The following is a 7872-nucleotide window of genomic DNA, read 5'->3' on the forward strand; positions in this document are numbered from 1 at the left end:
TGGCTCGGCCGCGCCCCCCGACATGCCCGCGGCCGCGGGCCCCCAGCGACGTCGCCGTACGCGGGCCTCTGCGCGAGGTCCATGGCCACCTTCACCCGCACGTGAGCTCGCGAGATCCATCACCGTTGTTGTCCAGGTAGGCCCTTCCCCTCCTTCCTCGCCCAGATCCACCCGCTCCTCCTCACCTTCTCCTCCTATCCGTCCCTTTGCTGTAGGTCATCATGGCGTGGAGATGGCGATGACGGCAGGAGGGCGCCGACCTTGCCCTGCTCGAGATGGATGAGGGCTGCGCCTAGCTTCAGCCCTGCTCTGCTCGAGGAGGAGGGGCAGGATGGTCGGCCACCTCCCCGGGGGCGTCCTCGCGCTCTCCGCCTCCGCCATCGCCACCTCCCTCGCCTCCGTCTCCGGATTCAGCCTCCTCGTACGTCATCCCTCACAACTCTCTCTCTCTCTCTAATGCACGGGCTTGATTCCGGCTTAAACTGATTGCCACATTGCCCTGTCGCAACCTTGATTTGTCGGCTTAATAAAAAACATGTGTTTTATTGTTGCTATTGCACGATCGATCTAGCTAGAAAGAATTGGTACGAGCCCGCCCCAGATTTGGTTTGGGGGTTCGCAGTGCGGTGCTCATTCACTGTATGAGCCTGGGTGGTCAATCTCGAGTTGAACACAAGCACCTTGTTGTAAAGTGTAAAGTGACCTCACTAGCAACAAAATCGTTCTCTCTTTTCCTCTATAGCCAAGTACAGTGTTCTTTCCTTTATACTACTATACATTATAATAGTAATATGTCATAACAAAATTGTGTGCGTCCTGCCGCTGAACATAGGTAGCTACTGGTAATCAGTGTACTAGTACCAGTTTACCAAGGCATGGCACGATCAATTAAATTATCCAAAGTTCAAGTTTAAGCCACAGTTCAAGTTTAAGCCATAGTTAAGTCTCTCAAGCATATTTCTATAATGTCATTTGAAAGAATTATGTAGGATGTTAACTGTCGAATCTGAAAATGCAGGAGTTATGACTGAATTCCCAATCTAGTGGGTAGTGGTGGAATGCTAATTTTCTTATTCTCTTCAGTGTGAGGTTGGGCATGTTTTGTGTTCTCCTTGCCCATCTTCATGGCGATCGCTCGATCGGCACCCGCCTCATTTGTTTCTTATTCCTGTGTTTACTCTATTTATCTGTGTGGATGGATACCTGATAGGCTGTAGGCTGTGGAACTAACAGAGCTACACGGCCTAACTGCTGCCGGTTTGTGTAGTGCTGCTAACTAGACATGCGCAAGAAACAGATCGATCAGCCGGCCTTCAATGGCTGGATTAATTTAACCAGGAGGTGCATGATTGATCAAGAGCATGTGGCAACTTAAGTTCATCAATCAACTATAGATTGAAGTAATACAATCCTAGGAGCGTGCTGCTATCATATGTCTATACGTGCGCGACGTAGATGGCAACTTAAGTTCCTAACATTTTCTCGCTCCGAGTTCCTAAGCATGGTATTATATTTTTGTTAGCTAGAACATACAATCTTTGAATTTGCTGAACATTAGTAGCTAACTAAGTTGTGCCCCATTGATGTCTAAATTGTTACATTACATCTAAAAAAGTTAGCCTCAACTAACTGTGAAATTTAGAATGTTCAAATTCAGATATTAAGTTCTCAAACTAGACCTGCTTTGGGACTTATATATACACAAATCAGTATTGAAGTAGGTTTGTATGATCTCCTGTTAGTAAAATTACAGCATAAATAACCTCCCATGTAGTTCTTCTATTTTTAGTTTGGGTTCAAGTGATTGTCAGGCCTAGTGGTTGTGCGATTCTGTGATCCTATCGTGTAAAATTTATATGCACACCTCATATGAATCGTGATCATATCCAGTGAAATTTATATGCATGTTCCACTCCACTGTCTACACATTTACTTAGTAATACATACTTCTGCACTTCTGTTATGCTTCTCTCTTTGTTTGTATGAGGCGGCCAGGCTGCCTATTTTGTAGCAGTCTGCTTCCATAGTGTTTGTATGGAGTCGAGATAATTGTGTTTTCCTCAGCAGTAGGTCAGCAGACACGGATCCTGCTATATATGCTAAGCTGCCGCCAGTGTTTGTGCGATGTTGCCGGCTTAGAGCATCATCTCCAATAGCTGCTGCCTGTTGATGTGCTTGTTGTGGTGTCATGTTCTTCTCCTGAATCTATTGTATGCTTAGCTGGTTAAACGTGCGGTTTTTTTTAGTATTTTAGTCTGACTGTGTTTCTTTTTTTTGGCTCAAGTGCTTAACTGATGAGCTTATGTTGAAGTGTGCTGATTTTGCACTATTGAAATTGATAGGAGATACTATGGATGCAAGATTCATTGTTTGTTCTTGCTCACTATGTGCTTAACTGATGATGATTGTTGTTGTTAGAAATTATGATTGCTTGTGTCTTAATTTTTTTCTTCTATAATGATGATATGAAATGTCACGCAGGTCCTTATTGGTGCTGCTGTTGTTGCTGTGGTTGTCGGAGGTGTTGCTGCCGCATCTGGCGGAGCTGCAGTCCGAGAAGGTCAAGGATAAGATCATCCTCGATGGGAATGCCATTGAGCTCGTCTCCCGCTCTGACGCCCTCATCAACTAGGTGAATCAAACAGGACCCAGAACCTGTCTTTGTTCATGTGCATGTTGTGCTGCTTGAATAATTTGGTTGATGAGATGCAAATGATATTGTATCATGTTTGCTTATGCTCTTTGCAGAAACTAGTATGCTAGATGTTCTTAGAAATCATTGCAATGCATGTCTTCAAATGTTGGATGTTGAGTGTTCTTTCTTTGCGTTGCATATATGGCTGCTTGTGATGTTCAACATGATGCAAATAGGGCTACTTCTGCCGTTGTGCTGTTGTTTGTGGTTTGTCCAGTTTTGGCCTATATAGTTGCTTCTTTCTCTTCATGTATTATTATGTGCTCCATAATGATTTGGTTTTTGCTTCAATATAATATGCTTCTACATTCTGTTCTTGTGTAATCTGATGTGCAATGATTCAGTTTTTGGTTCCATATAATTAATCTGCTTCTATGCTCTTTTCTTGTGCAATTTTCCTGCTGTTCTATGCGTTCGCCTTCCAAGGACAACATATATGTGCTTTTCTTACTTGTTTTTCTTTATTTAAGCTGGTAGCTTTTTATGTTCACTCTTTTTTCAGGAGCTTCAGGCCTAATCTTTTTGAGTGTGAAGCCGTGAAGCCAAGTGCGAAGCAGCGAAGCCCTAGTTAGGAAGATGGTGAAGCAGCAAAGCCCTACTTAGCAAAGAGTTTTTTGATTCTGTAGTAGACAGTAAATTGTAATATTGTAACAGATTGTAAAAGACTAATGTAGTGTTATTTGATGAATTATATTTGTCCCGTCCTATTTGAAATAGTGATTATGTATGTTAAAAATATGTGAAATGGAAACTTGACGAGCGGGACCAATTTATGACCCACTTATGAATATAATCTGAGAAATTTTGAAATTTTTGACATGTGGGACCCATCTGACTAGTGGGACCAGCTCTAAAATAAAACAGTTGAAAAATAGAAAATCAATTGATGGAAAGAGGGCCATGGCCCAACAAAAATAAGGCTGCAATATTGGGCTTGGCCCATGAACGCAACCAAAAATTGACAGATAGAAAAAAACAAAAATGGGCTGAATTGTTGGGCTTGGCCCATGTAAAACACTGAATTGGACCGGGCTGATTCTTGTGCCACATCAGCTTGCCATGCTGGATGCCTATGTGGTCTGGGGATGTTGCTTGTGACCAAAAATTTGCTCATGGAACCAACGACCTTTTACACATCGCAAAGAAGGTCGCTATAGTCAGTTTACGACCGCCAGCTTTTGACCTTCTATTTTTGGTCACAAAAAGGTCACAAATGAAAAACTATGACCTTTCAGTGACCAATAGTGGTGGTCACAAGTTGACATATTTCTTGTAGTGAAAACCGGCGGATCTCGGGTATGGGGTCCCGAACTGTGTGTCTAAGGCTAATGGTAACAAGAGACTGGGGACACGATGTTTTACCTAGGTTCGGGCCCTCTCGATGGAGGTAATACCCTACTTCCTGCTTGATTGATCTTGATGATATGAGTATTACAAGAGTTGATCTACCACGAGATCGTAGAGGCTAAACCCTAGAAGCTAGCCTATGGTATGATTGTTGTTGTTTTTTCGTCCTACGGACTAAACCTTCCGATTTATATAGACACCGGAGGGGGCTAGGGTTACATAGAGTCGGTTACAGAGAAGGAGATCTATCATCCGAATCGCCAAGCTTGCCTTCCATGCAAAGGAGAGTTCCATCCGGACACGGGACGAAGTCTTCAATCTTGTATCTTCATAGTCCAACAGTCCGGCCAAAGTACATAGTCCGGCTGTCCGGATACCCCCTTATCCAGGAATCCCTCACCCATGACAACAAACCTCTTCGGGTGCTCCGGGTCCAGGGGGATCCGCTTGATCTCTTTGACCGGCTGGAAGGAGGCCCCTGCTTTTGCCTCCTTGGGATCAGCCGGTATGGCCGGCTTCTCGCTGGCCATGGCTACCATCCGGTCAAGGAGACGTTTTTCTTGAGCAATGACGAGGGACTCGGCGAGCCGGCTGCTGGCGGCAGCACAATCTTGTGACTTCTTATAATCTTCGGCAACGATGATGATGCCCTTGGTGCCTGGCATATTGGCCTTCAGGTATGCATAGTGCAGGATCATCATGAACTTGGCCAGCGCAGGGCGGCCCAAGAGCATGTGGTAGGGGCTTTCTAGGTCGACCACCTCGAACCAGATTGGCTCGCGACGGAAGTGATCCCTGTCATCAAAGAGGACGTCAATCTTTATCTTGCCAATTGGGGAGCAGGAAAGGCCGGGAACTATGCCATGGAAGACAGTCTGGCTTGGCTGAAGCTGCTTGGCCTTGATACCAAGCTGCTCCATGGTCTCGCGGTACAGGATGTTGATGTTGCTGCCGCCATTTATCAGAACTCGGCCAAAATGGCAGGTCCGCCTCTCCGTTGCAAAGGTTGTGTCGAGCACCAGGGCGTATGAACCCGGGTTGGGCATCACAGCCGGGTGGCCAGCTTGGATCTAAGTGATGGGCCTCTCGGACCAATGCATGCGGGTGGGAGCTTCCGTGCTGACAGCATTGACCTCTTGGTGTTGCTGCCGCCTACTGTTCCTTTCGTCGGCTTCACTCATGAAGATGACGTAGGCGGAGTGTTCTTCAAGGAACTCATCTTGAATGGCGCCAATAGGTCGAGCTACCGGCTGCTGAGCGGCCGGAGCTGGAGGAGAAGGCGGGAGGGCCTTGCCCTTGGCAATCCGAGCTAGCCAGTTACACTTCCGAGTCATGTGGTTGGATGGCTTTGCACCGCTGTGGAACTTGCACGGGGAATCAAGGGCCTTCTCAAAGGAGAGGGCGGGCAGCCATGCTCCCTTGCCAGTTCTCTGCCACTTGGGGGCGGACTGACCAGTCGGTTGCTGATCTTCGACTGCTGCAACCTGTCGGCTGCTAGAAGCCGGCTGCTGGGCCTTGCGCTTGTTGTCATTTTGCTGGCGCTGGTTGGTGTCGCCAGCCAGCGCTTGGGGAGCCAGAGGGAGCACCTTCCCGGACGCGTACACTCGGAGCTCCGACTTCATGGAGGAGTCGGCCGTGGCATACTTATCTGCTATGATTAGCAGCTCGTCAAGGGTGGCCGGCTCGTCGCAGAGGAGCTTGTGCTTGAGCAAAGTGCCCTCTCAGCACCCGGCAGTGAAGTACTCTATGGCCTACACCTTGTGCACCCCTTCGCAGGAGTTGCACAGCTCGCCCCACTGCATTAAGTAATCGCGGGTGGACTCAGTTGGGCCTTGGACGCACATGGAGAGCTGGCGAGGGTTGGGCGGCCGCTTGTAGGTGTTGGTGAAGTTGCGGATGAAGACTTCGGTGAAATCCAGCCAGCTATTGACGCTGTATGGATTGAGGCTCTTCAGCCATGTCCGGGCCGTGCCCTGGAGCATGAGCGGAACATACTTCACGGCAACGTGCCTGTTGCCGCTTGCTATGTTGACTGTGGTGGAGTAGTCCACCAGCTAGTCTTCCGGCTTCACGGAGCAGTTGTACTTGGGAGTGTCTCGTGGGAGCGAGAACCCTTTGGGAAAGGGCTCGTCGCGTATGTGGGGGCTGAAACAAGGCGGGCCGACTACATCTTCTTCTTCTATGGCCAGGGATCGAGCAAGTCGGTCGATCCGGTGGAGGGCATCATTCTCTCCGACTCCTTCGCAGTGGCCCAGCCGGCCTCCGAGAGTCGGATGCTAAACAGGCGGAGGGGAGACGCGCCTCTCCCTGCGCAGGGGAGGTGGGTAGTCGTTGCATCGTTCCACTGCTCTTGGGCGGCCGTCTTGGTCGCGCTCGATCGTGATGTGCGTGCACCGACTGCGGCTAGCAGCCGGCTCTGGGTTCCTCCGGCCGTGAGTGCCGCCTGTTGAGGACAGAGAGGTGGCGCCATGCTCACAGCGAGGGGGACGAGTCTCATCTTGCATGCCGGGATCCACCACGTGGCGGCCGGCTTCCTACTGCATGATGGCCGCATCGAGGAGCTGCTGAAGGCGATCCATCATGTGGCGCTTCTCGTCGCCCTCTAGGTTGTCCAGCTCATCTGCCGCCGCCTGGGCAGCGCGCAGGTTCTCCATGGGAGTGGCATAGACCAGATCGTCAGCTCCAAGTATGCCGGCGATGGTGGCGCCGCGTTGTCGGACTGCGCCCAGCCGGCTGGGCTCTCCAGCAGCCGGAGTGCCGCCTACAACACGGTCGATCTTGCGCTGGTAGGTGTTAGTACGGCGCCTCATGGCAGCCAACTAGTTGGCGCTGTCGAGGAGAGAGACGCGGTGTGCTTCCAGTGTCGCGCTATCCGTGCCATCCTCGACCGGAGTGGCGAGGGCTCGCAGGGCTGCCCGAATCGGATCCCGATCCGCTCTGGCAGAGGTTCCGCCCTGCCTAATGACCAGCACCTCTGTGATGGTGCTGGCGCTGGTGATGCTGTCCGCACGAGGGAGCGGGTCGTTGATGATCTCTACGTGGTCGGGGTAGGCACCAGCGTCTGCCGCGTCGAAGTCGATGATCATCTCGAAGGGCGGGTCAATGGAGCCGATGGACTCCAGGTCGAAGGTGAGCTCGTTGGCGATGTGGAGCTTGCCGAGGAGGTCGACGAGGCAGCTCTCGGAGCTAGTCGAACTAGCGTTGGGTGTGGGCTTGTCGGCGAGGTGGACTCCGCCGATGAGATCGGCGAGGGAGCTCGCGGCGCAGGCGGCCTCGATGCCGTGCAAAGCATCAGCGCAAGCGCCATCCGGCAAGCCAGGCTGGCTGCGCTCGCGGGAAAGGAAACGGGTTCCCGTCCAGAACATGTCTCCGGCCAACGGTGCGCTTAGCCCCGCGGTGGGCACCAAATGTCGTGGTATTTCCTCGACATATGCCAAGGGATGGCTTATTATGTGTGGGAATAGGAGTGCGTTGCCAGGCTCTAGAAGCGGGAGTAGGCAAGACCTCAAACGACGTTGGGTCTTACCCAGGTTCGGGGCTCTCCGTGGAGATAACACCCCTAATCCTGCTCTGCGGGGTCTCCGCATCACTATGATCAAATATAGCGGGCTACAAGGGTGCTCCTTGAGCTGTTTGGGCTAGAGGAGGAAGAAGGCTAGCATGCCCTACTTCTCTTTAGCTATGTGGGTGTGTGGTGCTAGAATGGTGAACTAAGGGTTGAACCCTTTGCATGGGTGATCCTGGGGGGTTTATATAGGCCTATCCCCAAGGGTACAATGGTAATCCGACTGGTCGTAGGACCCGACCGTCAGTGTCTCTGGGCTCCGGCT

Source organism: Triticum aestivum, chromosome 1B (genome assembly GCF_018294505.1).
Source record: "Triticum aestivum cultivar Chinese Spring chromosome 1B, IWGSC CS RefSeq v2.1, whole genome shotgun sequence".
NCBI lineage: Eukaryota > Viridiplantae > Streptophyta > Magnoliopsida > Poales > Poaceae > Triticum > Triticum aestivum.